Source organism: Carassius carassius, chromosome 26 (genome assembly GCF_963082965.1).
Source record: "Carassius carassius chromosome 26, fCarCar2.1, whole genome shotgun sequence".
Classification (NCBI taxonomy): Eukaryota; Metazoa; Chordata; class Actinopteri; order Cypriniformes; family Cyprinidae; genus Carassius; species Carassius carassius.
Genome location: NC_081780.1, coordinates 1,914,308 through 1,935,235, shown reverse-complemented (window position 1 = coordinate 1,935,235; position 20,928 = coordinate 1,914,308). Strand labels below are relative to the sequence as shown.

The 20,928-nt window shown below is 38.1% G+C and overlaps 1 pseudogene; it reads left to right on the top strand.

Annotated features, from left to right (window-relative positions):
- The window catches only part of LOC132105367 (conserved oligomeric Golgi complex subunit 5-like), a 67,285-nt pseudogene that overhangs the window by 22,615 nt on the left and 23,742 nt on the right, over nucleotides 1-20,928 (top strand).

Sequence of the window (20,928 nt, the reverse complement as noted above, 5' to 3'; positions counted from 1 at the left end):
AATCAACAGTAACAGCAAGGTTGTGCCAGTTGCCAAATTAACGCAACTGTACACAGAAGAAACATAAAAATGTAACTTGGTTTTAATATATAGCCTAGTTCAGCAACATAACATGACCAAGAGAGAGAAGTTGTCCCTGAAAACCACGATTGCTAAATTTGAAAAAATTAGTAGTTAATTACATTTTAGTTCATCATTTGAATCAGATATATTTTCTCTCCATTTGGTTAATGAAAGTAGTTCCAAACAAATATCACAGCAGAACAGTTGCAAATGTCTGAGCATCACACAGCAATTTTTCATTACTGAATGATTAGCATTTTTTAATTTTGAATCATTTGAGTCAATGATTCAGTGGTCCATTCATAAAGACAGGCACTTGCCTCATTGTTGAATAAATCGAATCGAATCGTTTGAAAGCATGCTTCACTGCTCATTAATTAAAGACCTACTGGCGGTTTACTTTCATAGTAGCTTATTGTTGCATTTTTTTCCAACATTTCAAATTTGTATATTAAAAAATATATATATTTTAAAACCCCATGCTTACAACATTATTTATGCTGTTATAATTTTTATAGTGTAAATGCATTCATGTTATATCTCTGCTGCATTGAACTCTGTGTAAATGCATCTGAATGCCGCTCCAGTCACTTTTGTTTCTTCTGCAGTGGAAAGATCAGTTTTGTAGATATTGATTTCACATGATTGGTAGCAGCCCTATATTGTCTTATTATATTAAGTGAAATTATTAATAAAACGTAAGAATTTGATATGAAAGATGATGCATGCATTTAATATGGTTAGGGGGAAATGCCCTTTAAATAGGTCAAAACTGACCTGGAAATCAATTTAAATACATTTTTGTATGCAGTATTAAGTCGTATAAAACGTAATTTCCCAACAACAAAATTGTGGCCAGTGAAAATGCTGAGGGGCTAGTAAATTTGGAAAACCACTAGCCACAGTGGCCTGTTTTTTTTTTTAATCAACAACATAGCTTAAAAACCAACACAAAATATTTTTCTCAATATCTTGCAGACTACCTGTCCCATGGTGTTGATCTGTCAGGTATTGATGTCATAGAAAATGACCTGCTGTTCATCAGTCGAGCTCGTCTGGAGGTCAAGAACCAAGCCAAACGGTTACTGGTACAGGGCATGGAAATTCAGGTACAAATAAAACAACGTCAGGGAGAAACAAGAACTGTTTACAAGTACAAGCATCGCTGAAAATGCCCAATGTGCATTGTGTTATGAATTGTCATCCAGCATATTTCAAAACACAACCATGAATGGAATCATTTATGTGGTTAATGTGCGTACATTTAATTGCTTTTAAAACATGAGTGATAAAGCTGTGTCTGACCTAAAACTTCAACTAGATGAAACCTGTGCCAGTATTCTTTCTGTCTCTCTCCTGCTCTCCCTCAGCATGTTTCTCTGTCACACGACGCAATCACACACAGCAGATGGGCCACACTGGCCTTTTCTCCCTGTCTACAGACACACAGGCATCACACTGAACTGTCCAGTCACATTTCAGATATTCAGCTGCCACATGGAGCTGTCTCAGGGGCTGAAAGATGCAGAATATATATCAGTTTTTCAACAAATGACCATTTTAAAAATGCCTCCTCAAATAATCTGTTGCATGTCATCATATGAATTCAGCTGTCATGACCCTTTTTTTGTTTTGCTCATTGCATCTATTTGTTTTTCTTTTTGATTGACGGTTTCATTTTTCAGCACGGGTTATGTAGCAAATCAATGCAGAGCTGCAGTTGGAGATGACAAGACTGTTGAAATACTGACTACAAGATCAAAGATTGATTGCTTTATGCATCTCTCATGGGGCATCAGCTGTCTTCGAAAGCGTTGACCGTTCAGGCAGTTTAGATGAAGTTGTGGGGATAAACAGCCCATAGCTGACCTGGCCCAGTCAGCTTTAGTTTGTTCCTGCATCTTTAATGATTTCCATTGCTGGCCGCTTGATAAAATACACCTTCCAATGCCTGCCGGCTGTTTTTTTTTTTCTCTATCTCTTTTTTTTTTTTGCTTCAAAAGTTGATTGTGTGATGGTCAGTCACCCCCAGCTTTCACATGATGTCTCAAGGTTATTGTCAGCGAAATGGCATTGACCACTGTGTGAACTCTTTAAATTTAGGGATTGGGCAATGGAAGTTTCTGGTTATAGTGGTTGTCTTTCAAAACCTTGTGCACTGCATTTTTGGGCATCATAGCTGCCAGTGATACTGAAACCAGGAGAGCCGCAGTATAATGGTTAACTGTATTACATTTTTTACTCAAGTATCGCAAGTGAAAAATAAAATAATCTAAAATACATTTTAGCCTGTGGCTCAGAGGTAGAGCAATGCATTAGCAGTGCAAAAGGTTGTGGGTTCAATTCCCAGGGAGCACACATACTGGTATGCATATATATATTTATTTATTTATTTATATATATATATATATATATATATATATATATATACACAGTACACACCAAAAGTTTGGAAACATTACTATTTTTAATGTTTTTGAAAGAGGTTTCTTCTGCTCATCAAGCCTGCATTTATTTGATCAAAAATACAGAACAAAATGTAATATTGTGATATATTATTACAATTTAAAATAATTGTTTTTAAATTTATTATACTTTAAATTATCATTTATTTCTGTGATGCAAAGCTGATTTTTTAGGATCATTATCACATGATCCTTTAGAAATTATTCTAATATGATGATTCATTATCAAAGTTGGAAACAGTTCTGCTGCTTAATATTTTTTCAGAACATGTGATACTTTTTTAGGACACTTTGATGAATAAAAAGTAAAAAAAAAGAAGCTATGTTTTTAAAATATAAATATTTAGTAATAACAATATACACTACTGGTCAGAAATTTGGGGTCAGTAATTTTTTCTTTCTTTTTTTAAATAAAATCAATACTTTTATTTAGCAAGGATGTGTTAAATTGATAAAAAGTGATAGTAAAGAAAATGTATTATTAGAATATATATTATTAGAATTATTATTATTATTTTTTTTTTTAATAAATGCAGTTCTTTTTAACCTTTTATTGATCAAATATATTAGACAGCAGAACTGTTTCCAACACTCATAATAAATCAGAATATTAGAATGATTTCTAAATGATCATGTGATAGACTGATGTTACATGTGACACTGAAGGCTGGAGTAATGATGCTGAAAATTCAGCTTTGCATCACAGGAATAAATTATTTTTTAAAGTATATTCAAATAGAAAACTATTATTGTAAGTTCTAATAATATTTCACAATATTACAGTTTTTTTCTGTATTTTTGATCAAATAAATCCAGGCTTGATGAGCAGAAGAAACTTCTTTCAAAAACATTAAAAATAGTAATGTTTCCAAACTTTTGGTCTGTACTGTATATATATATATATATATATACCCTGCAATTGTACTTGGTATACTAAACAGGTATACTCAAAGTCTGCTAAATTGGAACAACTAATATTGTGCGTTTTAATTGTGCAGAAGTAGGGCTGAAGTCCAACTAAAAATATACTGAAGTATATTTAATTGTGCTAAAGTGGAACTATTGTAAGTTTACTTAAATGTTATTATTAAAAGATGTTATTATTAAAAGATCGTACAATCGATCGTGTCAGTAAGTCTCAAGCGATATGAAAGTAAAATATGTTAGTAGATTTGAATTATACTTAGTATGAAATAAATGTGTTGTGTAATACTTTTTCTTCATCTTTCTCTTTGTCTTTTTTTTGTCTGTTTTTACTAGGGATGTTTTGCTTCAATTTAAGACTTTGCTTAGTTTTTTGTGTTACGTTTTTTGCATAGAAATCTATTTATGAAATTCAGAAATCCTTCTTATCTCTTGTTCACTTCAATTAAGTGTGAACGGCTAGTTCAATCTCAGTTCTTTATCCAATGCATCTCTAACAAATTCCTTCTCTGCTGTCTCCCTACAACACATTCTGGCCCTATTAGCATCTCATTATAAAACCAAGCGATGCAAGAGCCCCCTGACCTCTGTTCATGTATTTGTTGTTCTGGATCTTATCATGTAGTTCACTCCACTCCTCCACGGCCAGTCCTGCATCAGTATATTTAGAATTGTGTGGGTTACATAAGCCGCTATTCATGAGCTCATATGGAGAGATGGTCCTCTTCATTTCACTCTTTTAGTCAAAAAAAAAAGGAATTTCCATTTAAATATTGAATTTTAACCAAGATATCTCAAATCTTTTAATGTCCTTTAATGGAAATGTTCGGGGTTTAATGCAAGTTAAGCTGTATCGAGAGCATCTCATCTCTCAGTTTACAAGAACAGCTGTGCTTCCAGTAATGCACTTACTGTGTAAAATGATGGAGCATAGATATTTGTGCTGCACGTATTATTTTAAATGTTGTTTTCTTGCATGTTGACAGTAGTTAAATGATTAAATGCTTCATAAGATTATTTTCGAATCTTGTCTGTTTTAACATGTACTCCCTCCCATACAGTGCCTTGACTTACACTGTAAGTGCATTACTGTAAACAGTTTGTTTCTCCTTTTTAAGATTAATTCGATTTCTGAAATGGCACATTTGCAAGTGAAACAGTATTTATTTGAAAATAATGGAAAGGTAAACAAGAATTTGTCCATTGGGATTTAATAGGATCAATAAAGTTGATTTAATAGCATTCCATGTAAGTAAGTTTTGGTTTTCAGTGACAAGCTGCGCAAAACATGCACAAAATATGATCGTGGTTTGGTGTAGCTTGTCTATGAACAACGGCTCTGTGTAGTAAATGTTGCTCCACATGAAATCATGCACGAGTAGAGATTTACCGCTGATTACAGAACCGGCTTTACTGACAAGATGCACATTAAATATCGTGCGATATTTATTGTGCCTCCCTACTGTTTTTCTCCTCTAAATTTCATTAGAAATGTAGGGAAGAGTGGTACTTTATATCAGTCCATTCCTGTCTGATTCGCTGCCATATTGTCAGAAAGGCACTTGAAAGGAGAGTGTGTTTGAAGGTCAAAATTAGACATCGATGTGCAGGGATGCAGAACAAGAAGTGTAGCCTGTATCTGCACATTCATTTCGGATGGAGTGAGGGACGAGGAGGTCTGTTACATTTTTTTATCCACCTTGTTTCAAGTGTTTTTATTTCTCTTCTCATACATTTATATCAGCTGTTTAAGATGGGTGATTTCACGCAGAAGGTCAAGAGAGGTGACACTCTCAGGGGATGGAGGAGAAATCATGTTTTTTTTCTTTTACTTTTTTTAGTGTGTATGAGGGGATGAGGTTTTGGAAGTGGATTCTCATTACTGCTTTGAAGGTTTTTGCTTACTCAGCAAACATTAGTTGGAGGTCACTGAGGTGTGTGTGTGGTCCGAGCTAGAGATGTATTCCAGGGTCTCCAAAGGGCTCAAAATTCACTGTGTGGAGTCCACAGACACACATATACAAATAACTACTCTCGCCTTGGCTCCTGTCTTCCTGACCCAAAAAAGCAGAGTACTCATGGGGCCAGTGTCCTGTTTCACATGCTCGTAGGGGAATGCAGCCTTCTCGCTTACAAAAGAGAAAAAATGACAATCTCTCCATCCACAATGCAGTGACCCTAAAAATGTCACTTAAAGAAAAACTTTCCAAGCAAAACAAAAATAAGTTTGTCCCATTTTGAACTAATAAAATAATAGAGCTTGTTGAAATTATAGACAATGAATTGTGAAATATTAGCTTCATAAATTCACTAAAAACCAACAAAACAAGAGTTGATTAAAAAAAAGACACTGAGCAAAAATATTGAAAAAAGTGAAGTTAGTGATGAGCAATGATCCTGCGTTGTGGTTTTATATGATCTGATGCAATTTTTTTTAGAACTGTTCACTGAAAGGTTCTTTGGAAAACCCAAACGGTTCTTCTATTGCACCGTTCTTTTAAAACCCTTATTTTCAAGAGTGTAAGACTAAATTGCTGATGTGTTTGGAAGATGTTAAAAAGCTAGTCTTTAGCGTATTTTGACTGCTGACCAGCACATCCTTAGGGGGAATCATTTGTCCAGGTACATGCATGATTAAAACAGACATAAACCAAGGAAAGAACTGACCTGCTGCAGACATAACTAGTGAAATCACAGGAGTGTGGTTCCTGCCTGCTTTGGAAGGGTGTTGATGGTGGAATCAATGAGAGGAGGGAACCAACGAGTCTGGGTTTTAACTGAGTCTCCGCTGCTTTGACAGACAGAAGTGCCTCTTGCCCCACCATGAGTAACTGTGTATTACATAAGCAGTCCCAGCAGAACATTGATCATGCACCCTTTAAACAATACGTCACCTTCGTCTATTTCAAGAGGTCAAAAGATCACCTGATGGTTGTCTGGCATAGATTTCTGTTCTGTTGATATAAGGTGCATATATACAGTAGTCCACATTGCCATGATCAACTGGGTCACATTATTATTTTTCAATAGTCATTTTACCAAACATTCCACTTAGTTCAGATATACTATTTTCCCTGAATTTTTTACAGGATTTGCAATGATTTTATTTTAGATTTTAGGTTGTGCATACTTAAAAATAAAAGTTCTTTATAAACAAGGATAAAAAATAAAACAATTTAGGTTCTTTTAAATGATTAAAATGCTCTTTACATTTAGAAAGAATTGCATGATTCTTTGGAGAACCCAAAATGGTTCTTCCATTGCATTGTTGTGAAAACCCTCTTTTGGAAGCTAAATTTTTAGAGTGTATCTATGATTGAGATTGTTAGGATTAAAATGCTTTTGTCCATTCTGTCTGATCTGTTTAGTTTTGTCCATTGTCATGGTGGATTGTGTTTTTTGTCATCCAGAGCTTAATAGACCCATGTACCTGCGGCATGTAATGGAATTTTCTCTCACACGCTGCTGAAAAAGACACAACAAAAGTGTTATCCGCCTTGGGCCAAACAAATACTGACAAGAATGTTAAGTGAAATCGATTCAATGCTTCTTTTCTTCCTCTGCTATTTAACACAGCAATTTTATTTTTTCTATGTAAATAAATGCCTTTTGCTCATGCATGATTATGTATAGACAATCTCCTGCAATTGCTAATGTGCAATACCTGTCACAGCATTTCTTTATTGTTCCTTCAGGACTGCTCTTGCTGCATGACACTCACTGTGTGTAAGAGGGTAGTAATCATTTAGAAATGTCTTTTTAGTGCACAGTTTAGCTTGTTGCTGCATTGTTACCACGAATGGCAGGACTCAAAGCACATTTGGTATTTGTAAATGCCTGATCAGAGATGTGTGGCTTCGTTTTTGTGCTCCTTTGACTACATTTTTTTGCATGCTGACATTTAAGGTGACAGGAAATGGTGTTGCCCTTTAAGCTAACACAGTCAGGATTCAGACAGGGTTAAAATTATGTGTGTGTTCTTGAATGATCTAATCTGTCTAATATTGCAAGAGGCTTTGCATTGTTATGTGACAGATGGGTCCTCATCCCGAGAAGTTGCCGGATTCAGCTAGGTGTTTGTATATATAAGAACAGGTTTGTCAGATATGGATTGACAGCTTGCTTGCTTGTTCCAAACAAGAGAAAAAAAACAGTATGGTAAATCATTTTTAATTTACTCTGTATTAAAATATCCAGCCTGTAGAGTGCAAGAATTTAATAACTACTTACTCTCATGCTTGATTTTCAATGACGAAATTGAATCATTCATCCTACACTCTCAAACTACTTGTATAAATTAATATTTAGCAATAAACATAATTTATAAGTCAATAGCTTGCAGTTCCATCAGTAATACCATCCTTTTTTAGCTTTGCTATTTACAATGTTTTGGATGCATCAAGAAGATCCTTCCTTTATGAAAGAATAAGGAGATACACGCATTTTTGCTGGTTTTATTGCACATTTTGTTGTAAATAAAAGTCTATAATGTTAGAGCTGGTTGATTTGGTTTGGTGTTTGGCTTAATGGATTTTTTTCAATGCCTTTGGTGAAAATGAATGGGGAAAATGCCACAGTCACAAAAAAATGGATGTCATTGTTGCTCTCTATTCAAATCTCGATTCATTTTCTCACGTTTTCCAATGTGCTCAACTGTGCTGGTGACTGGAAAGGTTACGCAGTCACCCCCCTGATATCCACGGTTCATTCATTTTTTGAGAAATGTGTTTGAGTAACCTTTACATCAAAAGGAATGTCTCTCAGGACTTGAAGCTGCTAAGGAGTGAAATCATTGCTTTTGTGTGCACCTTAAGTCTTTTTTCTGTCTTTTTCTTTTGCCATCACTGTCACACGCTCACTTTCTTTCTCTGTTTGCTCTCTAAAGACCATGAAGATGGAATATAGATGCGCTGGATTGCTCATAAAGCTGACAAGCAGACAGCAGGTGTGGCTTGTTCTGCCAGTATGACTGCTTTTGTCTCCACGCTGCTCTGTGAGTGGAAAGAAGGCAAAAGTCTTGTTCCAAATGATCATACTACTCATTTTATATTTACAATATGCATACTGTGCGCAGTATGCCTTTTTCTTTTTATGCTTTTCCTTAAATGATATCCTGGAGAACACTTGTATGAATAGAATTTTACTGCTGTATAAAGCACATTAAGTCGGCATGAAATGAATAGATTTTCTAAATGCATGTTTAAAGCCTTAACATAAACAGGTGATAATAATAATGAATATAGTTTATTTTATAATAATGATATAACTTTACCTTATACAGTGCATTTTAAAAACAGCTTCTCAAGGTGCTTTGCACAAAAACAAGCAATATTAGAAAAATACAAAAAGTTAAAAGTAAGATAATCAAGCAAAAGCTAACCTATACATTTCATACAGCCAGGGTTGTCAGGTCTGAATGACAAAACTAGCCCATGCCAGTCAAAAACAGGCCACATGTTTCAATACGAGCATTTCAGCGACAGTTTAAAAGTAGCCCATTTCCTTGGAAAAAATGAAGGCTTGGCGACACTGCAACCAACACAGGCTACAGAGGCAGATTTGACAAATCACGTATCGAGAGTAAAGAGAGATGAACGACAAGACCATGCATGAGGATCTGCTGCTCAACAGCTCTTGAGTTCACTCACAAATATCTGATCTTGTAAGATGTGCTCTCTACACAGAGGATGCATAATCATGAAATGGAAAGTCCAAGTAAAGAGTGAGCACTCATTCAGAAGCAATTCCAATACCCTGTTTATTGAGAGTGGCTCCCAGATGTGCAGAAATTATATAAAACATTAGAATGCTTCCCTAGAATGGGACTGGACACAAAAATCACAGAAGCAGAGCACACAAGTTGTTGTAGTGGGCGGTAATGGCCAGAAATTCAGTGGTCCCACACAGAGCTGTAGTATGAAGGACTTCACCAATCATTTAGCACCAGCATAAATCCATGCAAACTCATGTTCGGCTGAGTGCCACGGCCACATCTCAACATCCAGTCAACAACCAATGTACAGAACCAAGACCCAATCCGAAAATGTTTCAAATCTGATAGACTCTGATGCATGGAAAAAAATATCTTTTGCTGCTTCCATTTCATTGCAATCCTAAACTAGCCTAAACCAGGCATGTCTGAAGCTGGGAGATGAGCAGGCCAACCTGCTAAGCCAGTTAAAACCAACAAGCCACTGTCAACTGGATTAAAGCTTTGTTTTCCAGCAAGGTTGTGTATGATATATTGAAAGAATTCTGGTACACTGTTACAGATCAGAGACCTGTTAGCAACTGGCTCCAATGTGTGCTGATTAGCACTTTTCGTTCTAGCACGCCGACTTCTCTCACCCATTACCCATCAGTAACACGTTTCTGCCAAGCACCCACCTGACAAATTACTGTTACCATGGAGACCATATGCACATGCTTTTTAACATCCTTTCTGCCTGGTGTCCGTTCTTCACAATTAAATAAGTCACACGAAAGTTAAAAGCACAAAGATGCCCAGATAATTTCTGTTTTTTATAGTGTCTTTGAGTCCTGTTGCACTTTTTTTATGTGGACCATGTTACTTAATGATTATCATGTCTTGACTTGGCGCCGGTACAGGATGGCTTCCTCCGTGACGTGCTCTGCATATGTTTTTGTCTTTTTGTTAGTTTGTCCTGTCTTTAGTTATATTCCTGCAATCAGTTTCACCAGGGATGAACTGCTAAACATTCGGCAGAACGCACCACAAGATGTTTTTCCGGATTTCAATTATTCAGACGTTTTACTGAATATTGTTATCGGAGGAGCAGCAGCGCTGATCAAACGCTTCAGGACGCGCAGGATGGGAAAGCGAGCGGGAGCGCTCGTCAGACTCAGGAAGCGCGGATTTCGAATGCCGTTGCCTAGCATCCATCTGGCAAATCTACGCTCTCTACCCAACAAAACGGACGAACTCCTTCTGCTTTCTCGGACAAATAAGGATTTCACACACTCTGCTGCTCTGTGTTTCACGGAAACCTGGCTGAATGACGCCATACCGGACAGCGCGCTCCATCTGCCGGGCTTTCAGCTGTTTAGAGCGGATCGCGACGCAGAATTAACGGGGAAATCGCGCGGCGGCGGGACATGCTTTTACATCAATGAACGGTGGTGTACAGATGTAATTGTGTTAAAGAAGATGTGCTGTCCTGATCTAGAAATGCAGTTTGTCAACTGCAAGCCGTTCTATTCGCCGCGGGAGTTTCACTCGTTCATTCTGGTTAGTGTTTACATCCCTCCGCAAGCGCAAGTAAGTCTGGCTTTACAGAAACTCGCTGAGCACATCACAGAGATAGAACAACAACACCCGGACTCTGTTTTAATCATTCTCGGGGACTTTAATAAAGCCAATCTCTCCCGTGAACTGCCAAAATACAGACAGCATGTTACATGTCCCACCAGAGACAGTAATATATTGGATCACTGTTACACCACAATAAAGGATGCATATCACTCTGTTCCACGAGCAGCTTTTGGGACGTTCTGATCACCTTCTGGTTCATCTTATACCGACCTACAGGCAGAAACTAAAATCAGCTAAACCTGTATTAAGGACCGTAAAAAGATGGACTAATGAAGCAGAGCAGGATTTACAATCTTGTTTTGACCTCACTGATTGGAGTGTTTTTGAAGCTGCTGCCACCGATCTGGATGAACTCACAGAGACCGTAACATCATATATCAGTTTCTGTGAGGATATGTGTATTCCTACCAAGACTCAACTAAATTACAACAATGACAAACCGTGGTTCACTGCAAAACTCAGACAGCTCCATCAGGCCAAAGAAGATGCTTACAGGAAGGGGGACAATGTCTTGTATAAACAGGCTAAATACACACTGGAAAAGGAGATCAGAGTGGCAAAGAGGAATTATTCTGAAAAAATAAGGACTCCGTTCACTTCGAACGACTCAGCATCAGTGTGGAAAAGTCTAAAGAAGATCACCAATTACAAGACACCACCCCCCAGCACTGTGGAGAATCAACGACTGGCAGACGATCTGAACGAGTTTTACTGCAGGTTTGAAAGAACACCCATCACCTGCCCTGAACACCTCTCAACACAACCGTTCACACCAATAACAACTCCTGCAACCAACCCTGAATGCCTCTCCAAACAACCATTCACACCATTAACAGCTCCTGCAACCCATCCTGAACACCTCTCCAATCAAGCACTCTCACCATTCACACCTCCTGCATCCCCCCTCTCCCCCACACCTGCAATACAGATCAGCGAGGATGCGGTGCGCCAGGTCTTCCGGAAGCAGAAAAGGAAAAAAGCACCAGGCCCAGATTGTGTTACACCAGCCTGTCTGAAATCCTGTGCTGACCAGCTGGCCCCCATCTTCACAAAGATCTTCAACAGATCGCTGGAGCTGTGCGAAGTCCCTTCATGCTTCAAACGCTCCACCATCATCCCCATCCCAAAGAAATCCAAAATTACAGGACTAAATGACTACAGGCCTGTGGCTCTAACGTCTGTAGTCATGAAGTCATTTGAAAAACTGGTGCTGGCCCACCTGAAGGACATCACTGGACCCTTGCTGGATCCTCTTCAGTTTGCCTACGGAGCAAACAGGTCTGTGGACGATGCAGTAAACATTGGACTGCATTATGTTCTGCAACACCTAGACAGACCGGGGACCTATGTGAGGATCCTGTTTGTGGACTTCAGCTCTGCTTTTAATACGATCATGCCAAACCTCCTCCTGCCCAAACTAACACAGCTCTCCGTGCCCACCTCCGTCTGCCAGTGGATCAACAGCTTCCTGACAGACAGGCAGCAGCTAGTGAGGCTAGGAAAATACACATCCAGCACCCGTACAATCAGCATCGGAGCTCCCCAGGGCTGTGTTCTCTCCCCACTGCTCTTCTCCCTGTACACTAATGATTGCACATCTAAGGACCCCTCTGTCAAGCTCCTGAAGTTTGCAGATGACACCACACTCATCGGCCTCATTCAGGACGGTGACGAGTCTGCTTACAGACAGGAGGTTAAAGAGCTGGCTGTCTGGTGCACTCTCAACAACCTGGAGCTTAACACGCTCAAAACAGTGGAGATGACTGTGGACTTCAGGAGCAACCCCCCTGCACTCCCTCCACTCACCATCATGAACAGCACTGTGACTGCAGTAGAGTCATTCAGGTTCCTGGGCACCACTATCTCTCAGGACCTGAAGTGGGACATTCACATTGACTCCATTGTGAAAAAGGCCCAGCAGAGGTTGTACTTCCTTCGCCAGCTGAGGAAGTTTAACCTGCCACAGGATCTGCTGAAACAGTTCTACTCCACCATCATCGAATCCATCCTCTGCACTTCAGTAACTGTCTGGTTCAGCTCAGCTTCTAAATCTGACCTCAGAAGACTACAGAGGGTAGTCCGGACTGCTGAGCGAATCATCGGTTCAACTCTCCCATCTATTCAAGAACTGTACTTATCCAGAGTGAGCAAAAGGGCTGGAAAAATCACTCTGGACTCCTCACATCCAGCACACTCCCTCTTTGAACTGTTGCCATCTGGTCGACGCTACAGAGCACTGAGCGCCAGAACGACCAGACACAGGAACAGTTTCTTCCCTCAGGCAATCCATCTTATGAACAGCTGATACACACTGAACACACTGAACACACTACACTTTATATTTATATACACATACACTTAATTTATCTTACACACATACTTAGTATACACTTAAATTTTGCACATAATATACATGTACATACATAACTGCATTTTTGTAATATACCTGCCCACAATTGTCAATTTGTATATTGTCATTCCTTATTCTGTCTACTTACTTAAATGTCTACTTATTTGTATTTTTTGTAATTTTATATTCTTTTATTATGTGTTTTATGTTCTGTCGCTGTCATTCTGTTGTACTGCGGAGCTTCTGTCACGAAAACAAATTCCTCGTATGTGTAAACATACCTGGCAATAAAAGCTCATTCATTCATTCATTCATTCATTGATTTTTTACAGGTTTGTATACTGTGATACCATGAAATGGTATCCTGCTAGTAACGATAAGCATGATATTTGCATGGTTTGTTAATACTCTATTCCAGCACCATTCAAGTATCTTGATATATGAGTATGTTAGATCAGATTAAGATTTTGGCTTGGTGATAAATCCATAGATTTGCATTGGAGGAAGAACTCTTGTGACTAAGTGACCACCGTTCTCTTGTGCACAAGTGTCTTTGTCTGAACAAGTTTTCTGCTTTCACAAGATTGAATAGATATTTTATTTATGGTTATGCATGTCCGTCTTTTACCAGTAGGTTAACCTGAACTCTTCAATTAGCACTGAACAAATATATGAGGGCACATAATGGGAATATATTCCAATTTTTAATAACACTTAAAAGGATCAATAAAAGATGTTCGTTAAATCTGGGTTACACTGACATAAAAGAAAAGACATGATACAAGATGCATTTAACCTCAGGTCTTAAAAAATGCATGAATAAAAGGAGTTAATTTCCTTTTGTCAGTGCAAATCAAAGTTTCTTTATCGCTGAAGATGTTCTCTCTCATTAGTTATGCTGAGCACACCTCGTCTTTCACCTTTCTCCTTTCCATAATCATCAGTTCTCTCTCAAATTGAGTTCATTTCTTCCTGGTCTGGCATTGCAGTGACATTTACCAAGTGCATCTTAAAAAGGTTTAATCTGTCTTTGTCGTGTTTGTTTTTGGGTTGCTGTGGAAACACGACACGTAAATGAATGTCTTAGTGATCCATCATCTTTTCACTTTTACCTCAAACTCAAAGTCTCACTTTCGCCCTCTCTCTGTTCAGCAGTACACTTGCATGGCCATGACACTTTTCTAAGTGTGAGAAAACGAACTCTGCATGTTCCTATGGGCTGTCGTCAGCCATGTTTGTTGTTGTTTTTTGGATTGGGAAAGACCTGACCGAAAGGAAAATAAATTTCCCTGTATGTCTTTCTCATATTGATGATATGCAGTACTTTCTATTACTTTTAAAAATGTAAACATGTTGTAACTTAAGGAAGTACTTCTACAAAAGATTTAGCAGACTTTAAAAAATGTCAAGCCAGTGCCTTAATTAAAGTAACAAAACAAACAAGTATTTGATCTTTTGAGCTGTCTCATGATTATATACTTCATTATTTCCACCTTATTAATTTTATTGCCATTTGTAAACTAATAACATTTACATTTACATTTATTCATTTAGCTGACGCTTTTATCCAAAGCGACTTACAATTGCTATATATGTCAGAGGTCGCACGCCTCTGGAGCAACTAGGGGTTAAGCGTCTTGCTCAGCGACACATTGGTGTCACACAGTGGATTCGAACCCGGGTCTCTCACGCCAAAGGCATGTGTCTTACCCACTGCGCCAACACCACCCCAATAACTAAAATATCTATTGCACAAGGAATTGACACTTAATTTGAGGACACCGATTTATTTTATTTATTTAAAATATATATATTTTTATTTATTAAAGAAAATCTTGATATTATCATATTATCTATGATTTTATTTTCTGTAATGTTACCAAGCAGGCTGAAATCACTTGCTAATACTTACTGATGCTTGTTCAATTGTTTTCCTGACGTGATTTTGGTCTTTAAAAATTTCCAGTTATTTGTATTATATTTGTATGTGTGTGTATATATATAACAATTAATTCAATATAACATTGCATATACAGTAATGGGCACATGGAAATGTTCACATAGTAGGAATTACCTGGGCACTGCATGTGGGCAAAGACCCCGGTTTCATCTACTTATCTGCTACTGGTTGGTTTGACAAATATCCGGACTGATTCTTCCATATGGTGACAAAACAAACACAGGCAGAAGCTAATAACACTGGCATGGTGACCAGGTGTTTTTATGAAAGGAAGCAATTGACAGCTAGAAATGTTTTCTTATAAGGCACTGTGCAGGAAAACTCTCCCCATGTTTCTGTTGAGGTGGCATACTTGATATCATTGACAATTCCCATTTCGGGCTGTGTTTTTTTTTTGCCAGAGAAAGGACATCTACCTGAAGCATTCATGCAGGACATGGGTTGACCAAATTGAATTCTACCAAGCAGGAGAGCATTTAATCAAGACCCCACACAGTGTCTGTAATGGTGGTGAGATCATCAGTGTGGTACAGTTATTACATGCCCAGGTAGGATACATGATGTAGGCAGGTAGGACTGTGATAGTGACCCAAGGATGATCTACCACATCTCCTTTTTGTTTACCTTATGTGACCCAGTTTCTTCCACCAGGTTAAACACTAATACATCAGCTTGTTGTTACTCTTGTAAACCACCTCTGAGGGAAATATTAAAGTTAACAATGCCATCAAAGAGCAAATACAAGAAGCAGTAAGATGCTCTTTCACAATGCATTTTGTCTCCTGCGTTGCCTTAAAGAAACACACCTAAATTTCAAGATGGCAAAAATAACAATGGCACATCTCAAACCTCCTTATACATATGATCTGTAGGATTCAGATACAGTGATGTATTTGCCATGAATGCCACCTGCCTTTTGCAATTATGTAAGAACCTTTGAACCTGCATTATGGTACAGATGAACATGTAGTGCCTTGCAGAGAAGAAGACCTTTCTGACCTTCACTTTTTATGAGTGGATTTCTGATCTAAACATATTCATTCCAGTATGAAATGTAATTCTCCCAAGAAACAAATCAAGAAAGGGTGATACACCCTTCGCAAGTTCATGCAATCCCTTGGACAGAATTAATTTTGCATCTGCAGGACAGCAGACGGAGTATGACCAGCACTGACAAAACTAAACACACTGTACAAGATTTCCCACTCTATGCAAGAATAGCCCACAACATGCAAGCCAATCTAATCAACATGGAACCGAGGTGTATTTTTAGTTGCACTTCACCTCCCCAGTGATGGTTAACTGTCTATGTTCCCAATCAAAACTTGGTCTCTTCTATAGTCTGAGCTTTAAAGAATTAGCCCAAATATGTTTTTCTCTCTCCTGCCGGTAAAGAAAGCGATCGTTGGCCACCTGTTTCAGCTAAGTGCTAATTCTGGGAACAAAAGCGTAGTGCTTGCCTGGATGTGAGTAATGTGAAAACACCTCATTCACGGCAGTTGGCGGCTAGCCATCCTGGGTCACCGGTTTGCACTGAGCTGATCAAATCCATCTCCACAGTGACTGTGCATGTCCCTGCTAAACCATTATCCCTCCACAGTTCAGAGTAAATGAGGGCTAGCGCATTACATGCTGCGAGTGAACATGCTGCAAGCAATTAGGTCTCTCCCAATCCTCTGTTTTCCTTTGTCTGTGATTCACATCTGTTCTTTGACAACTACACTCACTGTTGCACAAGTGACAACATATGATTTATGCTGCTGGACAAAAGCCAGTTTTGGGTCGATTTGTGAATGTTTCAGCTACAGCTGAGCAGAATAGATAAAACAATTATACCACTATATTTATTTTAGCAACAACAGATATTAATTGCCACAAGTCGATGCACAAATTTTTGCATTTAAATCAGACTGTATCATACGGTGGCTGAGAAAGCTCAACTTAAGACTACACATGCAAATAGAAAATTATGAAAAACAGATTATGAAAATATCTTCATATTAGCATAACATATTAGCTGCAAATACAACACGACCAAATACAGAAACGTGCTTCAAGTAGAACCCTTACGGAAATGATCAATGGTTTTACTACAAATAAAATAAAATAAAAAACTATGGTTACTTGTAGTTTAACTATGATAACCACAAATTAACCATGGTTTTCCTTCACTAACCATTGTTTAACAATGATATTTGTAGTAAAACTGATTATACAAATTGTAGTCAATATGCCACAAAAACCATGGTTAGTGTAGCAAAACCATTGTTAATTTGTTGTAAAAATGAACCATGTTTATTGTAGTAAAAGTGTAGTTACCATGGTTTTTGGCATTAACATTTGTATAACCAAAGTTTTACTACAAATACCATGGTTAAACTATGGTTAATATAGCAAAACCTTGGTTTATTTGTGGTAACCATGTTTTTTTGTTGTTGTTTTTTTTTTGTAGTGAAACCATAGTTAATTTTCATAAGGGAGTTACCATATATATATAGTGTTAACCATGTTTATTTTATATTTTTTATTTAAATAGTAAAACCATTGTTAATTTCAGTTACAGTAATTGTATTTTTCATCGGCTTATATATCAAATATCCAAATAGCAAAAGAATCATATGATCAGGGTTTTAAAATGAACAAAAATCTCACCTTTCAGAGTAGAAATTGATAAGCTTGTCCAAGCCTGGTTCATCACTTGTTGCGCTTCCCTTATATATTTCCGATGGGTCTGAGCATATTTGCAGAGCGTTTCTGTGGTCGTGTTGTGAGTAAATGCAGCATGTATTGTTCTCTAAATTTACCTGTGTTTTTTCTATTTGCATGGGTTTGCTTCTTGGTCACCATAGTAATAAAAAAATTGTTGTCTATAGCTCTCATACTTGCACATTATCGTCATGGTGTATAAAGTCTGAAAATGTGATTTAGCGTCTTGTGACCCTGCAGCAGACAAGCTGAAAAAGGCACCAATGCTTTGCAATTTTTGAAGTACAGGGACTGCTTTTCCCATTTGGTCTTACTTCCTAAGATCGTAAGTAGCTACAAAAACAATGCAACCACTAGTGTATCAGAAATCGGAACGGCCCTTCACCAACACCTGTAATGAGATCACAAGGGATTGCTGTTTCTTTTCGTACATACTATAATCAATGATTCCCTTGGGTTTTTCAATGTTGCAGTGCATAAAACCTAAGTGTTTCAATCAAACTGAAACATTAAAATGAAGTTTTATCTTGATACATCCATTTTGTAAATCAACCCAATCTTTTTGCAGTTGTGGATCCTCTCTCGTAAATGTGCACATTTGTCTTTAAAGGGAAGAAGTTCAGAGCTTAGACAAGCTGTTGCAACCTTGTCCTCTGTTTTAGCTTTCACTTCAAGTGGACTTGAAGACAGTGTGAGGAAAGCAATGTGTGTCCATCATTTGCGTGATTAGAGCTTGAAAACGCTAATTGCCGCCAAGTACTTATCCACCACTGATGGCTTTATCCTACCACTCCTGCCTATTACAATCAATCTGTGCACCATAAATCAAGCACATAGACAAAAAGGGTAGATTTACTGGATTATCTCTTTCTATCATCTTTTCCTTTTTTTCTTTCTTTTTTTTTTTTTTTAAGCACATGCACATATCCATTCACCTGCAGTTTTCAGTGTACCGTTTGGGAAAGAGACTGGCCCTGATCATCTTTGATCCACTGGGATTAGACTGAAGTTGGACGGGGTCTTGAATCGGTTGTAATGCTTGGCACTTTCATCCTGGAAGATTAAATTAAAGGCAGGATCAGAGATCAGGAACGTCTGCTAGAAGCCGGTTTAAATTAAACATTTGAGAGCTTCCTATTTTGCATTTTAAACTGCAATGTCCTATAGTCACTGCTAAGATGAGACAGTTGAATTTAAAGAATTAGAATTTGACCTACTTTCCTTACATGTGCTCTGGTGTTGAGCGCAGTGACGTCAATCGGTGGCTCTCGCAGCAAGTGCTGCACACAGTCTGTGATCCCCTCATGCGGAGAAGACTAGTCTCAGGTGTAAATTTGATGCGAGTTTGGCGGGTCAGGCATATTTTAATGCATTTAGATTTCTGTGTGTCAGTTGCCTGCTCTCCACTTCAATCAGAAATTCATTCTATTCAAATATTCGAAACAAACCACTGAACACACAATACAAAAATTAACATATCTGGTCAAACTAAATATTGCCTGGGAGATAACGTATTAAAGAACTTTATGTAAAGTGGGATTTCGGTAACAAAAATGGAGGGGAATGTTATACTATTAAACATTTTCTGTACAATTATGACAAATTTATAACCTTGCTTCTGATTAGGCCACAGTATTGTGTTTAAACCATTCATGTAAAACTTACTGTAGCTCATACAGTGTACATTATTTTCTTTGTTATAGAATTTTTTTATTTATTTTTTTATTTACAGAATCCATCTCAGGTTGGAAAGGTTGGAGGTTTTACAACCTCAGCAATCTGAGAGAGACCATAAGAAGTGTGGTGGATGGATACAGGACATCTGTGCAAGAGAATGTTGTTAATGCCCTGGACATTAAAGTCCTTACTCAACCTGCTAACACCAGAGATTTGTTGTTTACTGCATTTGTGGCTGTTTTAGAGTGCTTGCTGATTCTGCATTGTATTTTAATGTGTGCGTCTCATGTCTGCTGTGTTTAGGTGCCCCTGGCAGAGCCATCATGCCCACTCCAGGGGAACACCGCTGCCCTGTGGACCTGCCCTTTGGACAGACTTAGAGAAACTAATGGACTAGATCTGTGCCACGTGTGGTCAGGTATGCACAAGTCATCAAACTCACACAGATGTTACTATTAAGAAACACTGTTAGTGTCACTGGGCAAAACCCCAGCAGTTCACAGATGGCTGTGGTATTACCATGTCCCACTCCACTTTGTCTGGTGTTTACTTGTAAAGCCATGAAATATTAAGCTTGATTAAGCACTCGTGTTGATGGTAGAGACAGGATGCTTCAGTGGGAAGGGAAGATTGCAAGATCACTTTTCTCTACACATACATGCTGTTCAAGTCCAAGCATTACTTGGCAACTTGCAAAGCTTGATGCATAAATTGCTTTTGGAAATATATTTTTGGTGAAGAAAAATATACAAATCGACTCGTCTGATATTAAAACTCGTTAATAGAACTACTGTATAAATGCAGTAAAAATTTTACCTATTTTTTTTTTTACAGCCAAGCGTTAAATTAGATTGTCCTTAAAAGGGGTATTTGAAATATACTGGTTTAATTTTCTGCTATGTTTCTGAACAGGTGCAGCACCTGCAGAAGGTTCTAACCAAAAAGAGGGACCCAGTGTCTCATGTGCTTTATTGATGAGATTATCAAGGTGAGATGGAAAATATGTTAAGCAGTTCCATTTTGCTTGTAAAGTTGCACTGGGAAGTTATAAGTTTCAATAATGTACGTATCCCATGAGTAAAGAGTTTGTCCTTGATATGTAGTGATTTATTACAAAGGATTTTTGTGTGTTGCCCTTGCCTTTGGCTGGCCAGCCTGCATAGCCCCTGCTGGTTCACTTGCTGCTGGCACATTAGCAGTAAATGACATCCTAATTGGTGTCTGCAGGTGGCTGGCCCCTCTGTGACAAGGTTATCTACCCCACACGCATACACACATGCACACACATATATCCACCACACATTTCCAGCCAGACAGTGATGGCACAATTTTATCTACATTCTCCATTTGGCTCTGGGTGACTTTGTGAACTAGCGGGAGTGTGTTGGTGCACGCTGTGTGAAAAGAACAGCGTTCGCAAAGGCATATGCAATGCACTTCCACTTTGGTA